The sequence below is a fragment of the Parasteatoda tepidariorum genome, chromosome 6 (genome assembly GCF_043381705.1).
Source record: "Parasteatoda tepidariorum isolate YZ-2023 chromosome 6, CAS_Ptep_4.0, whole genome shotgun sequence".
In the NCBI taxonomy this organism is placed as follows: domain Eukaryota; kingdom Metazoa; phylum Arthropoda; class Arachnida; order Araneae; family Theridiidae; genus Parasteatoda; species Parasteatoda tepidariorum.
In genome coordinates, this window is record NC_092209.1 from 7,009,557 (window position 1) to 7,032,989 (window position 23,433).

At 31.6% G+C, this 23,433-nt stretch overlaps 1 protein-coding gene across 3 annotated transcripts in view; it reads right to left on the reverse strand.

Annotated features, from left to right (window-relative positions):
* The window catches only part of LOC107439236 (protein phosphatase 1 regulatory subunit 16A), a 79,283-nt gene that overhangs the window by 28,494 nt on the left and 27,356 nt on the right, over positions 1-23,433 (reverse strand). For 2 of the 3 annotated variants that reach the window (XM_016051756.4, XM_016051757.4), the window contains one exon: positions 16,554-16,620. The exons of the other annotated variant lie outside the window; for it this stretch is intronic. The gene's annotated coding sequence lies outside the window, so the exon portion shown is untranslated. The remainder of the gene's footprint in view (positions 1-16,553; positions 16,621-23,433) is intronic. 3 annotated transcript variants of the gene reach the window in all.

The window sequence follows — 23,433 nt, forward strand, 5'->3', positions numbered from 1 at the left end:
TCTTATCAAAAGAGACAAAAGAAATTGTTCTTAATGTATATTGTTCAAATCTAATTAGGGTGTTAGAGGAGAGATTGAAGAAATTACAATTTAAATGTTGTAAAAGATAGTTTCGAAAGATGCTTAAGCTAGTCGCCACAGTCGGCTAGTTATTAAGTAATCCAGAAATAATTTGTTTGCATATTGACATTTTGAAAAAAGCATTTCAGTATTTGAAACTTCATGGCTTACGGTAGATTTACCTTAACTCATTTTTTCTATACAGTTTTATAAGTGAAAGACAATTTGACATTCTCCTGTGTTATACCGTTTGTTATACTTTTAAACTTGCGGGATATTTGATTTAACCGTTTAAACAAATTTTATTGTTGGACTAATTTACCATTGGAAGTGGAAAAAAGATATCAAAACTAATTCAATTCAAACATTGCAGATCCACAATTAGGCACGATTTTTTTTTATTTATTATATTGACGTTATTACATTTGTTATAAATTTTCACTTGATTTCGTTGAAAAGCAAGTTTCGTGGGAAGAGTTCTTTTATGCGCAGAATGGGATTATATTTGGCTGATATTGGCATAGTGCTGTCTTTTAGGCACGAATTTGCTTTGTCGAATAACGGACAAGAAACTTTTCTTTTTGTAATGAATGTTGACTTAACAAATTATAACGATCGATACTCGAGCTCGAGAGCACAAAAGATCATAATATTCCAATATTTTCTCTATTTTTTTTTTTTTAATTTTCTCATTCATTTTCTTTTTTTAATTTTTAAACTTATCCTCCTTTTTTGCGGAAATATTTAAAGAAAACTAATTTCTCTACTGAACATTATTCAAGAATCTCAAATCTTTACAAGTAAGATCCTGCTGAGGTTTTTTAAAGAATGTTTAAAATGTTACTGCGTTCCATTTCCTTTGACAGTTCCCTTATCGTTTGACGCAAATTTTCATGCAAAAGTTGTTATAATAACTCTTCATCGAACTCAACTGGGCGGAGAGGTGGGTCTCTAAAGTCAAAATTTCTATTTTTAATCCAATTAACTGTAAAGTTTACGGTAACGGAAATTTTTTACCTTCGCGGTTTTGAAACCGTTTACAAGTAGATGGATTAAAAAACTATGAGAAGCCATGAGTACAAAACTATATACGCTTTTTCCAACCATTTACAACCAGCATGGTTTCAAAACAGTAAAAAGAGAATTTAACTGAACATTTGTGATAGTTTAACCGCTGCCATCAATGCGTGAATGAGAGTATCACAATTTGTAGCTCAGGGTTGGGGAGTGCAGGACACTGAAAATTCTTCATGTGTCGAAAGGAATGGAGGAAATGCTGGGATTCGAACCCTCGTTCTATTGGTTATGAGATTGCCAGATAGCCCTCTCGGCTATAATATGTACCCATCTTTAAGGAACTAAGTAGCTTCATTAGGTGGGCCTTGTGGGTATGCTAAAATTCCGGTTGTTAAACCGTATTAGATAAAAGCAGTTAATAAATGGTTTTTCTCACAGTTGACTCCATTTCAATATCATATTATTCATGGTCAATTGACTGTTTTGTATGGTAGGATGACAATGAAATAGTTAGCCATTTACATCAGAAATTCCTAACAGTGAATACACAGTACAAATGTCAAGAGCAATATTTGTGGCCTTAACATTGAAAAAAAGGAAAAAAAGGAAGTGTCGACCATGCCCATTTTTCTCAAATTTTAATGTTCTGAAAATTAACAGAAATTATATCAAATCAGATCCTTCAAAAATTATTTTATCGTTAAATCGGAGCTTTCAGAAGGTATATTATTATAAAAGCGCACTCCTTACAAATTATTTTACAGTAAAATCGAACTCCTCACTGACTATTTTATTTTATAACTATTCGTGAACAGCAGACCCAAATTTTTGGGCTTACGACAGCTAATGTTCAACTCTGTAGCCTTGTCAATTTGAACCGGAAGAAAAGGAACTCTTGGATCAAGTATTGGAAGAAATTTTCCTTTTTGATGGAGCTAACTCGCATATTCGTTACATGGAGAGGAAAAGCACAAAAACCTCCCGTGGTTAGCCTGATGACAAGGAGACTCTAACCCATGATCCGTCTATCACTGAGGTTCCAGCCGGGTTCGGAATTCGTATCAGCCAGCCAGTGCCTGGGATTCGAAACCTGTGCGCCTCATTAAAAGGTGAACCCTTTATCCCTGATCCCCCACGGCTAAGACTATTTATCTTATTTTATTTTATAACCGTCGTTGAACAGCCGACCCAATTTCATGGGTTTACGACTCCGTAGACTTGTAATTTTGAACCAATCCAGAAGACAAGGAAACTCCTGGATCAGTACCCCCAGAGGTTTTGATTTGTTGTGGGAACATGGAGGACTTTGAGACTCGACAGATTTAACGTGCATCAGTCACCATTTACTACACGGGGAGTCTTCGGCCGGCGAGGATCGAACCCACGACCTCTTGGATATGGGCCCAACGCCCTACCGACCAGGCTATCCCGGCCCAAGACTATTTATCGTAAAAAACGGAGTTTTTAGAATAAATTTCATTTTAAAAATAGCAATGAACTTTACCATTATTATTTACCTTAAAAAATGGTGTCGCTATCAATTCATAATTTAGAAATTCCTTAAATGACATAGTTTTTTTTCCCTCACAAAAACAAGACCCTATTTCTACATGTACAGAACTATGGCAGTAACATGCTACGGTTATTTTAAATTCACAACATTTTTCCCACTTTCTCTAAAAATTTGAAAAAACTATTAGATATATTTCCAAAAGAGTTCCATACAATACATAATTCTATTTTTAGCATTACGATTTGCAGAAACAATTCCTTCAATTGTGCATTTCAAGTCGCCGTACACTCAATGCTAAAAAACAATATCGTTATGTTTTATATGGAAAAGAGTCACGTATTTTCAATGCCAAGCAGGAAAGAAATAGTGCCTTGATCTTAGAACACAAAAGAATGTTCTCTTTCTTCCACATCAAGGCAGGAAAAAAATGTTAGTTTTACGTTATCTTGTTCGTCATCTCTGAAGAACAAAATTAATTTACAACTTTAACTTCTTTTCTTTGGCAACACTTCATCTTATCAAAAGAGACAAGAGAAAGTAAAAAAATTCCAAAAACAGAGAACTTTATTGAACTATAAATCCGACTGTCGTGTTACCAACTGAGGCGGGCACCTGAAACGTTAATGAGGCAGTCTGCCTCTTTGCAATGTCTCGTGACGAAATTGACAAACAAATTACGTCATTTGTCTTTACGAGACTACCTGGGCAGATTTTTCTTCTTGCGACACATTAAAATGCTCATTAACTCTCAATGCGATCTCAAACATTCAACGTCTCAAAACAGCTACAAATAAATATAAATAAAATACTTATACAATTCCACGCTGCTTGACAGCATTTTTTTTTTATTTTTTTTTTACAAACATAGAGATTAATTTGTTAAATAAGACTCATATTTTTAACAAACTATATTAGGCTTGAAATGGATTGAATCATAGTTTGAGTCAGGGACGAAGTAAGCGGTGAGGTGCAAGGTCTGCCCTACCAAAGTTACTCTAGTCGGCCCAATGACAGATAACCCTATTGAGTTTCTTTTTCAGTTGGCTCTTGTTTCTGATAATTCATTTTAAAAAAATAGCAAGGAAGCAGACTAAAAACACTTTTGAGAACGGACGACGAGTTTCTTTTCGCTTTTCACGGTCAAAGCAGCTGCATTAAAAAGAAAAGTCGGCCTATTAATAGGTGAATCGATATATTTTTTTCGGTCAGACATTCTGGATAATTTTTTTTCTTCGAATAATTAACTGGCAGACAGTAGAAAATATTTGACCATTATTATTTTTTCTGCTACCTAGGCCTATATTGAAATTAACTTATTTAAAAAAAAAATTCTATAGAAAATTATGCGTTATAACTTATTGTCTCCGCATTGGATTAATGCGTGTAAGCAGAACTACTTCGCGTTTTTTACGAATTTGATTTTCGTAAAGGATCTGTTTTCCGTACGTCATAACTCAAAACAGTATTTCTTTTTTATTCCCATTTCACATTAATTCTTCAAATCACATTGATTTATTGAGAATAGTAAGTATTTTAAGCAAAATATATATTTTCTACATCATTTACAGTTTATTTATTGATGCATTATTTTTATGCAGAAATGTTCGAAGTTTTAAGTTATTAACGAGAAAAACTCGGGAGTTTCATACTATATATTTTTTATTTTTTACTATCAATAGCAATATATCGTTTAAAATGAATTTTAAAAAAAAAATACTAATTAAATATAAGATATGAAAAAATTAGAAAAGTCCGAGGTTTTTCAAAATGACTATAACTTGGGTTTAAGTTTAAAGCGAATTTGAGTCGGGTAAATTTGCGTTTATCCTCTCACCCCCCCCCTTCCGAATCTATCGTTTGCTACGACCTGGTTGGAGTCTGAGTCGAAAAAAGTTTTGCAGGAGTCGCAGCCCAAAGCATTTTCTAGACTGCGACTCTGGTTTATTCAAAAACCTTAAACGTTGAAAAAAGAAACAAAGTTTTCGATCTTAAGAAAGTTATTAAGACAAATATTTATTATCAGTCAGTGATCAAAAATATAATATTGAATATTGAGATAATAATTTAAATTATCATTTATCGCACATTTAATTTACAGTTTTTGAACTTGTGTTTGATTGAACTGTTAGAGAGCCACATAAATTCAAAAATCAAATTTATTTTGCCCAATTAAAGGCTTTGAACGATACATTTATTTCGAACTAAAAATTTTATTAATCCAATAATGTCTAATTTTTTTTAAAACATGAGTTACTTTTATGAAAAAAGTGATAGCACAATTGTATCGTTAACATATTTTATTTTTTTAGAAACAAGATTCACTTTTGTCTACCAAAACATAATAATATTTATATTCGAATCGGAAGTCTCATAAAAGTGCTTTTCTTCTTCTTAAGTTGTAGTGTAAGAGATCTACTTGCGAAAAACACAAACATTTTTTTTTTTAGTTTAATTTATGCGCTTTTATGCATCGACAATTAGAACCTCCTCAGAGCTTGTAATAATGCAGAAAACAGGATTTTGTACTTGGAAATATGTAGTTCAGTAGAAAGAAATGCATGTGATAAAATTTTTTTAAAACTCAATTCAATTAATAAAGCTTAACTTTTCCTTAATTTCTCAATAAAAATGATACATTTCCTCTTTTTTTTTAGCATTTTTTGCACATTTTAGGATACTTTTATAGTAGAGTGAAGCCTCTCGGGAACGACCCCTCTCTGTTCCACATTAAAAGGGTCGTTGATGGTACTCAGAGGTTACCTCCATTGACCTCAAAACTGTTATCGAAGGTACATGATTTTTCGCATACGATTTTAATTTTAGTCTCTGACATTCTCTTGGTGCATAAATGACACTTCTGTTGGCGCCATGAAAAGGCCGATCTATGAATTAAATATAGCATCTATAAACATGATACCAACTGATATAATTATATGTAAAAACAAATTTACCAATTATGAGTGATAGAACTATTTTAAATAAATAAACAATTATACTTTTTTGTTTAAGCTTGCTTTAAATTTTTATATAATAAAAATGAGTTAGCTTTTAAAGATGAGAAGAGGTTTGTTTATTTGAGATGCTTGTTTTTTTCTAATTTAACTTTCAACTCTAAAAGTAAATCATCGGTGCACTCTGACTGAAACGTTGCTAACGTCAGAAAGAGCCCGCCAAATAAGAGTCTATCGCAAATATTTTGATCTTATTTGTTTTGTTCAATTTTTTGTTTTGATATTTTTTTGTGTTTGGTGCAGAAATTTGCCCGGTCACTGGGTGAGATGCTCTCTCTCCTAAAGGTTTTCCTTTACACATAGTCAATGGAAAGAATTCCGTGTCGCTCCATAAAGATGGTCTTTCCTTCACTCTATTTCTTCAAACATTCGTCTCCAAGACAAAACTCACTAGACTCAAATAAAAAGCTATTTATTTGTTATAAAACTGTTTAAATAGTTAGTTGAATCAAATTTCTAATAACTTTAATAATCCATTTAAAAAAATTCGATTAACGAGACTAAATCCAATTACAATTTGTTTTACTAAGACAGTCGTTTTGCAAAGTCATACAGATAGATCTTAAAATATTACTTTTTAAGTAATAGCAAATCTTCACTAATATAGTGGGTCACAGGAGGATATGCTACCAATATTACATACAGATGTTTTGCATGCATAGATCACTCTTAATTAGGGTTTCCTGTTAGCAATAATAGGTTTGAAAATTTATCTTCTATATTATATAAAACGCTAATACGTACGTATGTATGTATGTATCAATAAAACCGATGATATTTCTTTTCTCGCGCTGGCAACAGTTTTCATTTTTAATTGATTGGATTCGGCGCGCAAGAGCACGTAGTGAGCAACCAGATAACAATAACCAGAGTGAGCATTATCAGGTTGTTCAATTCAGATTCATGCACTAAAAACATGACAATATTTAATTTAAACTCAATTAGGAATTAATTAATTAATTGAAGTGAGAATGCTTTAAAAGGCCGCTGTTGAATTGATATTTTTCTACTGGGAGCTACCTAAACGTCTAAAAAACGTTTAAGTGTTTGTANGTTTTTAGTGCATGAATCTGAATTGAACAACCTGATAATGCTCACTCTGGTTATTGTTATCTGGTTGCTCACTACGTGCTCTTGCGCGCCGAATCCAATCAATTAAAAATGAAAACTGTTGCCAGCGCGAGAAAAGAAATATCATCGGTTTTATTGATACATACATACATACGTACGTATTAGCGTTTTATATAATATAGATGTTTTGCATGCATAGATCACTCTTAATTATGGTTTCCTGTTAGCAATAATAGGTTTGAAAGTTTATTATTATTTAATTTCCTTAAAGGTTAAATAATAAACTATGTTAATCCTTTGAATTTAAAAAAAAAAAATCTGCAGGAAAAACCTTGTAGAATGGAATACCTGCAATGACGTAGTGCGGGTATCTCAATTCTGATTGGTTGTTGAAACGTGGCATTTGCTTATGTTTGCAACTGTTCTTTCCACTCCGTTTGGAGTAAGACAAGTCCGTCAAGTATCAATTCTCGTAAATGACACATTGTATATTCTTACACACAAAGATTTTTTCTCAAAGATTTCAATTCTTTCACTGTATATTTCTTACTTAACATAAAGTCAGGCATGAGACCATGTAGAACATAAACAAACTAATAATTATGCATCGAAGTGCCATAAAAGTGCCAAAAATAAAGCGAACGCACACGGAAGTATTTCCAACCACTAAACATGGCCTTAGTGAATAGAAAAGATTCATTTTTATAAATAGTTCACAATAATCATTCCACTGAATGCGATATAACGGATGAAATTTGTAATATTGACTGCAGTTTCGCACAATGAGTTAAACGGGTCCCGCTAATTTTTTTTTCCACAAACGAATCCACGCCCACAGGGAGGAAGTCAACACTATGCATGGATACGCCCAGAGCGGAAAAACCCAAATAAAAGGAATTTTTAAAAAAAACTGAACCATAAAATTATCATATGAATCAGAAAACGGAAAAGTGAAACAAATTAGTTTAATGTAAATGTGAAATGCAAATCCAATGGAGAAGAAAATGAGTTAATCGGTTGTTGGTTCGAAAAGTAAAAACTAAACATTCTAAATCAGTGAAGAGAGTTGAAAAGCCGTTAATTAGCATCACAATAGACAGCACGTCAATTATATTTTTAAAAAAAGTTTTGACAGAATAGAAGAATTTTCTAAGAAAAAAAAACACTATAAGAAAGAAGATATCGAAATCGTGTAAAACAGCTACTGATACAATTGTATTCATTTCATTTTACAAACAACGGAGGAAAAAAAAACCTAAGAAAAAAAACTAACAAATTTATTTTATAATATAACTTTTGAGATCCAGTGCCATTATATTAGCCAACATTTGGTACAATTTCATTACTTAAATATTTCAAGATTTATTTTTCTGTTTGTGGATGAAATCAATTAGACTTAGAAAAATTACAAAAGTTGCGTAGAAAATTGTACAGAGAGTAGGAGGAAAATAAAAAGAAACTAGCATTTAATGATTATTTAGAGAACTATTAACTAATAAACTTATAGTAAAAAATACTATATTAGCAACTCTACTGACCGCAGAAATGTAACCAAAAAGTAGGAATTTGTCGTGCTGAAGTTATTAAAAATTATTGAAAACTGTGAGATATAATGATTTTGAAATTTTCAAAGAATCAGTGGAGATGAATAACATTTTCTATTGTAATTCTAGAGATATGAATAACATTTATTATCACAGTTAGTATGTATATGTCATAAATTTATACAGATCATGCATGTTACTCTCAAAGCCAATTACAGAATACTAGGCAAATTGTAATTCGATTACAATGCCAGTCAAAAGTTTATTTCTTCTACTTTTCACACATTGGGAAAAAAAGGCGTAGTTTTAGGTTTTTTAAGTTCGTATCATTTTATCTAGATCAATTTCAACACCAAAATCACAAGTAAAGTGTTGCAAGAATCATAAAGTAATCAGGATAACCTGAGCCTTAATAAAAAAAGCAGCACATCGAAATCAAATAAACAAAAAGCAGATGATAATTTTGGAATTTCTTGGAGTTGATTGTTTTCAAGACTGAGTTTCTTATTTTTATTTTGACCAGAGTCCATTTTTAATGTATTTAAATAATGTTAATTCAAAGTAATTGGATGATCTTTTTTATTTTAACTAATTCATAATTACCGTTTTGGCAGTAGATATTTTAATATAAACTAGGAGGCTCCGCCCCCTGCTCGCTAACGCTCGCCAGCCCCCGAGAATTGCTACGCAATCCTATGTGGTTCACGCCGTGAACCATGGCTCGCTGCGCTCGCTCGCCAATGTACACAATGTTCTAGCACAAAGACATAATATATTATCATCAAAGACATAGTATTTTATCATCAAAGACATAGTATTGTACTTATGTAGAAGAATTCTACCAATGTTCTTATTGGCTTTTAAAAAAGTATATTAGCTATTTAGATTGTACATGGTGAAAAAATCAAAACATTAGCTAAATAAGAAACATATTAGCAAAATAAATTATCAAATATTGCTTCACTAATATTCTGCATTTTAAAGCGTGAAAATTCAATGCATAAATAAACGCGAAATATAACAAAAAATTCAATGCATTCAACACAAACACTTAGACGTTTAAAAAACGTTTAGGTAGCTCCCAGTAGAAAAATATCAATTCAACAGCGGCCTTTTAAAGCATTCCCACTTCAATTAATTAATTAATTCCTAATTGGGTATAATATAGCCTACGTCACAGGTTGTGTTGTTCCTACTAAATTTAACCCATGAACGGCATTTTCTAAGAGCCTAACTTCAAGCCACAAATAAACAAACGAAGAAACTCGCCAGATTTTATTGCATTAAAAAGAAAAGTTATTGAAATTAAATACAACTAAATAAACAACAACAACTAAAACAAATAACAACAACTACTAATAACAATAACTAAATAAACAACAACTAAATTCCATTCGTTTAGCATTGCGTCATATGTTGTTCCTACTAAATCGAAGTAGTTGTGTTTTTTTCATATTATACCCAATTGAGTTTAAATTAAATATTGTCATGTTTTTAGTGCATGAATCTGAATTGAACAACCTGATAATGCTCACTCTGGTTATTGTTATCTGGTTGCTCACTACGTGCTCTTGCGCGCCGAATCCAATCAATTAAAAATGAAAACTGTTGCCAGCGCGAGAAAAGAAATATCATCGGTTTTATTGATACATACATACATACATACGTACTACGTACGTATTAGCGTTTTATATAATATAGAAGATAGATATGAATACTGCAGGTGAAAATAAGTTTTGTGATGTCTTAAAAAACGTATATAGGCTGGAATTGGACACCAATCCAACCCATTGAAGGTCAAGGGGACAAACATTAATTGATGCAGCGTTGACCTTCGCTCTACGTGAAACATCAATTGATGTTTTAGTACTTAAATCTTATGCCACAGCTTTAAAAGAGTTAGTTTACATAAATTTGTTTCGATTTTGTGGTCAAAGTAAAAATGATAATCCACTACGATAGCGTTTTTACTCACGGATTTTTGTAAAATCTCTTATTTTCACTTACTTTGTACGCAAAACAGAATTTCGACTTGATCGAGATACACAGTCTCACACGACTTACCCCACTCTCTCCTATATTTTTTTCTGTTAAATGCAGTAAAAATCGCTCACAAATCGACAAAACCCGGGGGAAAAGTTCGAAGCTGTAATAAACCGTCTTCCTCATAGCTAAATGAAATAAAGTTAGACGATCTCACGTGTCGGCGGTTATGGCAAATAAGGGAAGAAGTAACAACTATCTAAATATATAAAGTATTATTTTCGATTTAATTTTTTACTAAGATCAGGTTAACAGTTTAGAAGTTATGTCGGTTTTATCAAAAAATTTCGTACCTATTTACGCAATTTAATTTGTTACAGATATGTGAATAATTGTTTCCAATGTATTTTTCTTTGCTTAACGGTTCTGCACGTAAAAAGTCTTATTTTATCCTGCAGTCTAATCCACATAGCAAAACTGGTTTTTCCATATTATTAAATTGGGAAATAGTGTATTGGGGGAGAAACATTCGCCCATTTGCTAATCCACCGGTGGGTTAATCGAATGAGACCAACAGAATCAAACAAGAGAAAAAAAATTGAATGAGACGAATTGAGCTACCTATTCTATCCGATACATTAGATTACGAACGAACACGCGTGCAGCGGCAGTCCTTAAATTCCAAACTGCGTCCCTATGGGAGATAAATTTTACAGATGGAGAAAGTTAGGGAACGCCTTTTTCCTGAAATAGATGTTGCAAACAGAATTTATTTTGCATTTTAGAATTTGAAAATTGCAATTAAAACTTTCCTTTTCAGTTAGCAAAATGCATTTTAACTCATTTCAACACTTCGAAGTTTGTCAAACTTTGATAATAATACAAAATAAAAAAATTCTTCATTTCGGTGTAAGGAATACCAGACTATTGCTCGATACTATCAAAAAGTGTAAGGAACACCGGCAATGGCACTTCGCCTTATAGAACATCGGCGTAAACAATGCGAGATTAAAGTATAACGGGTGATTTCCCTTTACTTTAAACATCAGGTGAAGGGAAAACGACGCACTTCCAACACTTTTAAACCAGCGAAAGAAAGGCAATAATCCTCTCCCCATAGGGAAGCAGTTTGGAGTAAAAGGACTAGAGCTGCACGTTTGCCGTTTCAGTAATCTTGCATCCGGTACAATCAAATTCTGGAAAACTTCAGAAAGTTGTACCGGACAAAGACACGGCGGGTTCCTGAAAGAGTGTATGAACTGAAACTGTAATATAAAAACATTGTAGAATATGTCCTCCACTTCGTTAAAATTTTCATAATCAATCCATAGAATCTCCTTTTCTTCCCTTTTCATTTATGGCTTATTTTAAAAAGACCAAAATATTTCGAATCGTTTCCCTAATTGCCAAGGCTAGAGAATCCCCCGTACAAAATATATATGTTACTGGGAATAACCGTAATGAGTGGTTGTTTACTTCCACCCTAGAATGTTGGCAATCGCTTTGGTAAATGCTCGAAATATACAGAGTTATTCATCATTCCCTTTCGGTAGGAACTGGACTATCGCATGCCGTGTGACCAAGGGTTCACACATAGAACACCTGTAATGTATGTAAGTAAAACTTGAATAATTTCATATGTTTCTTTTTTTCATATTCGTCTTCTTTTTTTACTATAGCGCTTCGGAAGCCCGGAGGGAATTATGGATAACCCTGTATACAAGGCGTAGTTAAGTGCCACTGCCCGGTATGCCCTACATCAATGTTTTCTTAAGGTCAAGTGACACTGCTCAGTATGCATTTAACCGGTACTCCGAACATTGATGTTTCTCTTAATCTATCCTCAGCCGATATTAAAATATCGAATAAATAAAATAATATCAATGAATAAATTAATATCAAATCGGATACAACACATATTTTTCACATTCACCAAAGTGATGGTTGACATTCAATCGAATAATATATCGAATAAATATAATAATATCAGTGAATAAATTAATATCAAATCGGATACAACACATATTTTTCACATTCACCAAAGTGATGGTTGACATTCAATCGAATAATATATCGAATAAATATAATAATATCAATGAATAAATTAATATCAAATCGGATATAACACATATATCGAACATTCACCGAAGTGATGGATGACATTCAATCGAATAATATATCGAATAAATATACTAATATCAATGAATAAATTAATATCAAATCGGATATAACACATATATCGAACATTCACCGAAGTGACGGATGACATTCAATCGAATAATATATCGAATAAATGTAATAATATCAATGAATAAATTAATATCAAATCGGATATAACACATATATCGAACATTCACCGAAGTGATGGATGACAATCAATCGAATAATATATCGAATAAATATAATAATATCAATGAATAAATTAATATCAAATCGGATATAACACATATATCGAACATTCACCGAAGTGATGGATGACATTCAATCGAATAATATATCGAATAAATATACTAATATCAATGAATAAATTAATATCAAATCGGATATAACACATATATCGAACATTCACCGAAGTGATGGATGACATTCAATCGAATAATATATCGAATAAATATACTAATATCAATGAATAAATTAATGTCAAATCGGATATAACACATATTTTTCACATTCACCAAAGTGACTATGTGATTGATGACATTCACCGGTGAAAGTCGACATTCTCTTGATGTCGATCATTCACGGTAACATATACATTCCAAATTTGCTCCCCCCCCCCTCATTTACTTGACCAGAAAAAGAGCTGTAATAAATACGTACAAGAAATAAATTTAAAAAGTAATCTTGGACGCCAACACAGTTCAACGCTTCTAAATTTATCGAACGCCTTATTTGAGATGGACGCCCAAGAGATGTACACAAAAGGGGAGAAGGTCCAGTCGTGTAGGTCTTGGAAAACGGGTTATCCAAAAAAAAAAATTTTTTTTTTCTTTTCTCCTTAGTGAATAATATATTGTGAAGATGGCTAAATCAGAAGAGTAGGCGCACGAATAAAAAAATATAATAGTAATAAAATGATGAAAGCACGAAACTTGTTAAACGTTTTCTTTTTTATTATTATAATTATTTATCGAGGTCAACAGAGTTCTAGATCACTTTTTCCACGAGTTATTAACCACAGAAAATGAAGATGAAAATAAAAGGCTCGTTTTCAGGTTTTGAGAACATCATGTTTTACTGACACTCAGCGATGTATTAAAAGGAATTTTATCAAGAAATCACCCTCTTCAGTTTTTTGGTTTTTTAAACAAATAATCCATTACTCAGGAAAAAATCCTTTTTCATCAAATTATCTATCATTCATAAGGAATCGGCCCAAATAATTCCATCATCAGTGAAATTTTTAGCTAACAATCAACACTTGAGAAAGAATTTTATAAAATAAGCTCACCAAGTAACCCTTTTATAGGATTTAATCAAATAAATCCCTCATCCGGGCAAGTTTTAACAAAGAATCCAAACTTTTAGAGGGAGAGTTTTATCGAATAATCGACTCTTCAGGGTAAGCTTTTTCAAACAATCTACATTTCAAGGGAATTTTATCAAATTATTCACCTTCCCATTTTATCAAATAATCCTCATCTAGAATAATTTTATCAAATTAGCTTTTCTTCAAAAAGAATTTTATCTAATAATCTATTCTTCAAAAAGGATTCTGTCCAATAATCCATTCTTTTCAGGAAGAAATCCATCCAATAATCCACACTTCAGGGAAACTCTCAGCAAAAAATCTACTTTACGGAAGAATTTTCATCAAAAACATAATCCGTTCCTCAAGGAAATTTTATCAAATAATCCACTATTAAGGGTAGTTTCAAAGACACAGTGAAGAAGATAAATAAATAAATGAAATCAAATGAAGGGGATAAAACTTTCAACTGCCCACCAGATGACACTATTCGGACCCTATTTTCTAGATTATGGTTTCCCCCCTTCATATTTATGGATCGTCGAAAAAAAGGTATATTTATTTTCATATATTTTATATTTTTAACTTTAAATATTGACTACATATTTAAGGTTATTTTTTCGAACCATTAAGACCACGTGTTATAGCATAATTATGGATAAAAGTTACAAATCTGTGTGTTTTACTCAATGTTCACAAATGCAATTAATGTTATTTGGCAAAAGTTAGTATGCACGTAATTTTAAATGACAAAACCCAAAACTTCGGGCGAAATCGGGCGAATAGTTTTTGAGTGAACTACTACTTTTTTCACCCTAACTTTGCATAACAAGGTAGAATCACGGACACAATTGTTTAATATTCTTTGGTCGGATTCTATGGTAACACATTAAAGAGAAATGAACTTTTTGAACCCATTAAACTTCCTATTTAAATCAGCTACAACCGCTCAATATTCAGAGTGCGTTACTTGAATGGGTGATTACAACAAATGCGATGAACTGATATTGCATTTGTCAACTGTCACAAAACGATTGTAATAATGTATTGTTTGGGAGGGTGTGGAATCATGCATAGCGTATTATTACAATAGTGCATTACTGTCGAGAACCGTTACTTTTTTGACCTTTACATTACACTATGATCGAAACCAGTGGCCGGTAAATCTACATTTTCTTTGTAGTTAACTACTTTATTACAATTGTAGTTAACAACTACTTATTTATTAAATGTAGTGACTAGAAACTACTTTCGAAATGTAGTCACTACTTCGCTACTTTTAGAAGGCAAACTTAACTACAGAACTTAATTTTCACCAATATTCAAAACAGGGCTCGAAAAAACTCAGAAATTTTACCCGTCCCTCAGAGACGGCTTGTCCGACAATGTACCCGTCCTCATTTGAAACTAACCCGTCGCTTCTAAATAAATAAGAATATAATTTTCTCTTATTTATTACAAACATTTATGTAAATTGCACAATGAATTAGAAGTTACTAGGATTACATTATACAGTAATAAAAGAAATACTAGGTTACGAATAGTAACCTAGTATTTCTTGTATGAAACATTTTCTTTCTTTTAAGAAATAATTTAAATGACAAAAGTCAAGTTATCTGGAATGTCAATTTATCCGAGGGTACTGTGTTTTTTAAATGAATCAAATATGACGTTTGCCAGTTCCACAATCAAGCCAATGATTTACTTAGGTTTCTGCACAGAAATCTGAAAGGGGTTTTCCATTTATGTAGATGTTCATATTTGCGTTTAACGCTTCTCGTTTAAGACCAGTACGTAATGTGCTTTTTTTTGTAAGTTAATTGCCGAAAAGCCCCTTTCAACAGCTGCAGTACTCCCAGACAGAGAAAACATCAATTCCACCACCATGCGCAGTATGTTGCTGTATTGTGGGTCATTTTGCTGCATTAGGTCTTTATAAATAGCATGGGCTCGGAGGGCTGAAGTTTTCTGGTGTTTAACGATGTTATGTATCTTAAATTTTAATGACACCCATTCTTGAGAAAAAATTTCTTTACCTACTCCTACAAAAAAGCAAATAAAATGTTCAACCTGCATGTTTTGGTTGCCAAAAGATATCAAAAGCTGTTTTTCAGATGGCCACTCGGTGAAATCAAATACACGAAAATACGACACAGGAGGTATTCGTAGCTTTTTGAATCTAGTATCTAAAAATTCAACAGTATTGCACATGCACAGAGCAACTTTTCTTTGGTTTACGGATTACATGAGCATGCGCATTTGGTCTGACGAAGGAATCAACGGGATTTCTAGATTAGATGGTCATTTTAGAAGTAAGCGCTAGACTCTTGTCAGATAACAAAAATTGAAAATGTATCACGAACATTAAAGGGAAATGGCATTTGGCACTCTGCATTTCTAACGAAATGCAGAGTGCCAAATAAATAAATAAAATGGGCAAAAAAAACTAGACCAAGTACTTAAAATGCTATATTTAACAATCAATCGAAATCAATCCAAATTGATTTCAATCAATTCGAATCAGAATTAATTAATCTAAGCACTTAATGTTTCATATCACTATATCAAAAATCAGTAGGTCACAAAATATTGTTTCTTAATCTTTATCCTTTTATCAAGTTTTTAAAACATCTCTTTAAAAAAAACTTTTGTTTTTTTGCATGATAGATATATTTCTTAACAGTTTTCTAAAACATTTAATTTTAAACAGATTAGTTTTTCATAAAACTTACTGTTACTTTTGCAAAATAATGCATAATAATTCTTAAGGTCACCCGGTCAACAAAAAAAACCCCAGAGAAACGTGTTTGTCATGTTAAAATAATATTTGAGGTTAAACTAAGATCCTCAAATAATATCTAATAAACAATAATAATAATACTTACAACTAATGACTGATGATGTAAGTTGGTTGTTCTACACAAGATTTGGGTATTAATCCAATATTCGTTCCTGAAATTAAAAAAAAGGTCGTTTAATAATTTAAAACTAACTGCAAGTGATAAAACAAAAAGTAACGGGATTGTTGATCAATCAAAACCAATCTTTAAATTTGTAACTTAACATTGTACACTTAAAATATTTTTTCAAATTATGTAACATGAAATGCTAAAAAGAGAACTGGTTATCTTTGCAAATAGTCAAAAGTTTCTGAAATAGGGTTTAAGAACACATTTTTTGTTTTGTTCCCCCGTAACCGCAACCTAGCCATTTAACCGATAATTCAGTTCATCTCAATACGCTTTTACCTCACTCTTAAAAGTTATTCAGTGAAAATTGGGTTTTGGAGATGCTACATTGATAAGGGTCGAACAATTTACTCATTGGAACAAATGGTTTTTGTGATCAAACGATATCATTCATATCGTTGGAGGTGGCATCATTGTGTCCTACCACCCCCCAAACAACACAAATCGTGGAAGAAGGTTGAGGAAGGGCGATGATGCAAAACCAATTAGATTTGTTGTACTTAAATGCCACGGGTTTTAAGAAGTCCCACTGATTTACTTCCTTCTGAGACGGATACACGAACACCTTAAAAATTCCATGGAAAAAGAACATAGAACTGTTTTTAGAAAAATAAAAGAGCCACATTTTAAGTGCCTAAAAACCGTGGCAAAGCTTTCTTATTAAACTTTGTCACTTATAAGTTTGAAATCCAGTTTTCTACAGAATATCTAGGGGAGAACGCCGAAAACTGGCCTTTGAAATGTATGAAACGATTAAACATTTCACTCACACCTAGGCATTCTATAGAATGGTATATCAGAAAAGTATGAATTACATAAGACACTCTATAAAATGCCTGGGCATTATAGAGAACGCCGGCCAGCGTTTCCTCCAATTAATTTCTATGTATGATGTTTACACATTACTACATAAGGGGTGTATTATACAGAATGGCAAAGCTTCCAACGTTGCAGGTAGCATATTTAATAAACCTCCCTACTAGCAGTCTTCTTTTATCAAAATAATATTAGCATTTTTTTGAAGAATGAACGTCCAAAGATTATTTTGTGTGATTCACTGTGTGCTCCAAGCTCTCTTCGGTCTCAATCAAATCAGTACTGTTTGAAAAATGTCTTTTCAGTGGTATATAACAACATGAATTATAACAGAGACTTATACGTTAAAACAAAAATAATTGCTAGATGTCTTCGTGATAGTAAATATTAATTGAAAAAAAAATATTACTTAGGCTTTACTAAGTTCGGCGTTTTCTAAATATCTGTAATCAATTAACAACTGTTGCATCGATTGTTATCATCAGCATTATAATTTCTGAAACTGAAATTAGGCTCCCTGATTTAAATTGCAGTGAAACCTCCAGGAAAAACTATGCAGCGACAACCACTATTTACGACCACGCTTGGGAGGCACGGAATTTTTTCCATAGACTTTGAGTTAAAGAAAACCTTTGGAAGCGACCATTGACCGGGCAAACGTCTGCACCAAACACCCAAAAACATCAAACAAAACAAATAAGTAGATTAAAATGTATTCAAAATATTTGTGAGAGGCTCTTATTTAGAGAACTTTTTCTGAAGATACANAAAAAATGTATTCAAAATATTTGTGAGAGGCTCTTATTTAGAGAAAAAAATGCATTCAAAATATTTGTGAGAGGCTCTTATTTAGAGAAAAAATGTATTCAAAATATTTGTGAGAGGCTCTTATTTAGAGAACTCTCTCTGAGGATGACAACCTCACGTTGCAGTGAGATTGCACTAAAGACGATGCTTATCAATGATTTACTTTTAATGAGTTGAAAGTTAAATTAGAAAAAAAAATTTTTTTAGAAAAAAACAAGCATCTCAAACAAGCAAACTTTGTTTATTTATTTAAAATAACTTCATCATTCATAATTGGTAAATTTGTTTTTACACATAATTATATCAGTTGGAATCATTTTTATAGACGCTAAATTTTGCTCATCGATCCATCCTTGTCATGACACTAACAGAAGAGACATTTTTGCACCAAGAAAATGACGTTGACTAAAATTAAAATCGTTTGCGAAAAATCATGTAATTGATAAAAATTTTAAAGTCAATGGGGCCAACCTTTAAGAACGACCAAAAACCTCCATCAACGATCATTTTACTGTGGAACTGAGAGTGCTTGCTTCCCAGAGGATTCACTGTAATAGTTTATTTAAATAAATAAGAATACTTTTGTTGTTTTATGCGGAAGATACCGCTATTTTTGGTAAATTTGCTTATTGTTCTGTCGCTCGATTCATGATTTTTCTTTAAAATTTATTGCTAAGTATTCCCCTCCCCCCATTTCTGTGGTTTTTAAAATGTGTCAAATAATAATAGCATACGTAATGGAAAGTATGTGCTAAGCAAATTATGCTATTCTGGAGGTTACCGTGGTTTAATTGCATTATAAAGGCACAGAAATACACCTCACTACTTTTTAATAGTATGAATATTAGTGTCATTTTATTCATTAGCATATTATTTATATAAAATAAGTCATAGACATCCCGAATACGATAATGTAACAAACGTAATATTTTCTTTATAAGTTTTTTTTTAAATTACAGAATGTCCGTCATTAAAATAGAGAATGTTCTTTGCAAACGTTTTTAGCGTTGCCAACAGACACTATCAAATACAGATCGATGAAATACACATTAGAGAAGACATTAAAGAAATACCAAACACATTAAAGAAATATATTGGGTTTATAATTTCACTTTTAGTTATTCGTGTGTTTCAAATTCTAGTTAAGTTCAGGGCTCAAAAAACAGCCCGTCCTCGGCGGTCAAAAATTCCCCGCTGACAAAAAATTTCTCGAATACGTCCGCGCGGACGGCCTTTTTCCCGTTATTGTTCTTGATACATTTTCAATTTTTGTTATCTTACAAGAGTCTAGCGCCTCACTTCTAAAGTGACCCTCTTAAAACTCTATTGTTTTTTTTTCGGATTTTTTTTTATCTATTATTGGCATTTCGTCCGAGATGTATCAAGCTGAAAATCTGCTAATATTTGAAGCTACCAGCAAACTTGAACTTCTACAGTTAGTTGAACTGAAATCTCAGCCAGGATTTTACCAAGGGAACATAAAAATTTAATAGATGAAGATATCGATCCCATATTTGCAGCTGATTTTATTGATAGTACTGTTGAATTTTTAGATACTAGATTCAAACAGCTTCAAGAATCTCATGTGTCGTATTTTCGTGTATTTGATTTCACCGAGTGGCCATCTGAAAAACAGCTTTTGATATCTTTTGGCAACCAAAACATGCAGACTGAACATTTTATTTGCTTGCTTGAAGGAGAAGATAAAGTTTTTCTCAAGAATGGGTGTCATTAAAATTTAAGATACATAACATCATTTAACACCAGAAAACTTCAGCCCTCCGAGTCCATGCTATTTATAAAGACCTAATGCAGCAAAATGACCCACAATACAGCAACATACTGCGCATGGTGGAATTTATGTTTTCTCTGTCTGGGAGTACTGCAGCTGTTGAAAGGGGCTTTTCAGCAATGAACTTACAAAAAAACACATAACGTACTCATTTTTCAGTTATTACGTTGTTATTTCAAATTCTTAACTACTATTTTAGTATTAACATTTTAATCTTTTTTTCCTATCAAATTTTTTATATTTTTATTGCTTCTAGGACAACTTTTAATGCAGAATAGATTATTTAATTTTTTTAAAATCTCAGTAGCTATTTAATTTTCTCTCAGTAGCTGCATAATTATAAAAATAAATAAATAAAAAAACTATTCATTCATATAATGTAACCATTCCACATAAAAAAGTAAAACGAAGTTTTAAATCAAAAAAGTTAGATTTGATAATAAAGACAGTCATATAATTGCAAACTACAAAGATATAAATTAATTAGGGATAACTCAGAATAAAATGAAATGAAATAAAAAAGGATGTGGAGGATTTTTTTTTCCACGGGAAATGGCCTGCTTTTATGCCTTTCTACAAGTATCCTGTTCTTTTTCTCTTATTTTGGGCGTGGATTCAAAATGGCTACAAGCTGCCGAAATCGTCTGCTGCCACGGTTATCGAGTATATTTAATGGGGAAGTGCGTCACATTTCGACATATGATGCTAAAATAGTTGTAACGAAAATTGGGGGTCATTCGAACAAAAAAAAACGAAATAAAATTAAAAAGTAAAATCTGAACGAATAATAAAGCGATGTGATGAAACGCTTATTATCATATCCACGTGACTCTTTCTTTTTGCTGTAGTAAAAAGAAAATAATCATTGCAAATTTCGAATTTAAACAATGCATGCGAACAACAGAATATTCTCTTTATTTATTTAGATCGAATATGTTCGACATCTTTATTACTTTGAGCGAATTTAAAAGAAGACCTTGTCAAAAATTACAACAATAATTTACAATTGTTACTTTAAAATGAATTGCAGTCCATTCTATTTCGCAAACAACATTCCTGATACATTTGTAAGATATTTTCATAGCTTGATTAATTCAATGTAAAGCTTAATAGTACAAGAGTCAGATGCAACTATACTGGGATAAACAATATTTACAATTTAACGGTAAAGCAGTCAACGAGATTTATGACAAAAACTTGAATTTCTTTAACATAAATTATAAAAACTGCGTAAAACTCTATCATTAAATAAAAAGATATATTCGGAAAATAAGAACACATTAATACCTAATGAGTTTAAATTTAGATTAACTTGTTAATTTATAGTTTCATTTTTCATGGATTTATCACATGTTCGTGTAATTAGTGATAACGATTAGTTATTAGAATTGCAAAACTATATAAAATATATTTATTTAAAATAGTGGTAGATTCTCAATTATTTGACTTTTATATGAATAACTACAAAAAATTAAACTCAGACATACCCAACCACAAAAAGTGCTCTAAACATAAAGTTGTAATACATATTTATTTGTAACAGGAGGATCTTTCTGTTACTACTACTTCAACTTTGAAAAGTACTGCGCTTTGACTTCTAAATTCATACAAACATATTTATATTATGTTAGAAGGAACCATGCGCAAAATAAATTTTAATTATGAAACTTTTTTTCCTCTTTGAAAATAAAAAGAAATTGTTTTTATCCAAGGATGGGGGAACAGAATAAATGCATATAGTGTGTTAAATAATTTAAAAATATAAAGAAATAAATTTCAACAGGACTTATTTTCTGATTGCTATATCTACTTGATAGCGATCCGTACCGTATCTACCAATTACGACCAGACCCGCATCTTTTAGGTTAGGATAAAACAAAATGGTAGAAGTTAAAATTGAATTAACTCGTTCTATTGCCGTACCTCGGGACCTAGAAAAAAATGCAACATATTCGAATACGCTATAGAACGAAGCTCATTATAAAATAACAAAAACTAAAACGCACTATTACAGAATGAAGACTTTGCTATCGTCATTTAACAATAATTCATTTAATGTTTACAGGCATAGCTGATACCACTAAATTATTTTTTTTTTAAATTTCTGAGTAGTAGTAAAATTTAAATTCCTACTCAAATTAATTATTCTAAGAAGATCTTGTTCATGCTCTTAAATTCTTGATTTAGCAAATTCGCTTCTTATTTTAGTACAAATAATTTAAATAATACAAATAATTTAAATAATTATAAGATTTTGACCTCTACGATCCATAAATATCTAGAATAGGCATAATTTCACAAGATCTTATTATACCTAACGAGTCAGTGTCATTAGCCACAGCCGTCAATTGTCAAATGCACGCAATATTCTATTCTTATTCGAATCCACAATTAATTTAGTACATGCGTTTTAATGTTCTCAAAAACTTTAATAAATTTAAAGCAGTGATTATCAGAACTTTTTCTATAACATGTCGTGGCGGCAAAAATATCATGAATTCAAGTTTTAATTTATAAATTGTACTAACACAAGAAAATCTCCGGTTAAAAATCGGTAAATTCGCAGATCTGCATGCCTTAGAATCCTATTTTCTTTCTTTTTTTTTCGTGGGTGAATCTAAAATTTATTTAGATCGTTAAAAAAAAATCTAAAACTAGACTTCTAAAAAAACACTGAAAAGAAGAAATTTTGTAAATAACAATATTTGCAGGGACGCCAACCTATACCGTTCTGTGTGCATTTTTTTTTCTAGTGGTAGCAGAATTTGTTATTTGATATAGAATTCCAGACCTAATAAATTTGATTTAATGTAAAACTGCCTACCACAACATATAAATAACTCAAAAATTTATCCAAAACACCACTTGATCATACTTGTTGTCATAAGTGATGCTGTATTAACCTTTCAACGTGATCTCTAAAAGTCGTCTATATTTGTATATAGTTGTTACTGTGAATGATAGAAATTGGTAGCCTTATGGTAAATGCCCGAAATATATAGGGGAGAGTCGGGTAGCCCCGCTCACTTAAGGAGTATTGCTTATATTTCTGTATAATACTGAGTAATAATAAAAGTTTTTGTATGTTTCTATTGTTTTATAATCTAATTAAATAATGCAAAAAGAATAAACCAAAAAAAGAATAGTTAAACTTAAAAAAAATAGAAATTTAAAAAAACGTGTTTTTCAGCTCTTTTCAAAATGTGTCGGGTAGTCCCGCCCAGTTACAAAAATTGTGCTTTTTGGCTATTTTTTCCAGGTGTAAATGAGAATGACCAATGTATTGACAATAGATAAACCTCATTTATCATTTTTATCACAAAATTATTTTATTTATTACATATTTATATACTTTTAGTGAATTCTATCATTTAATAACAA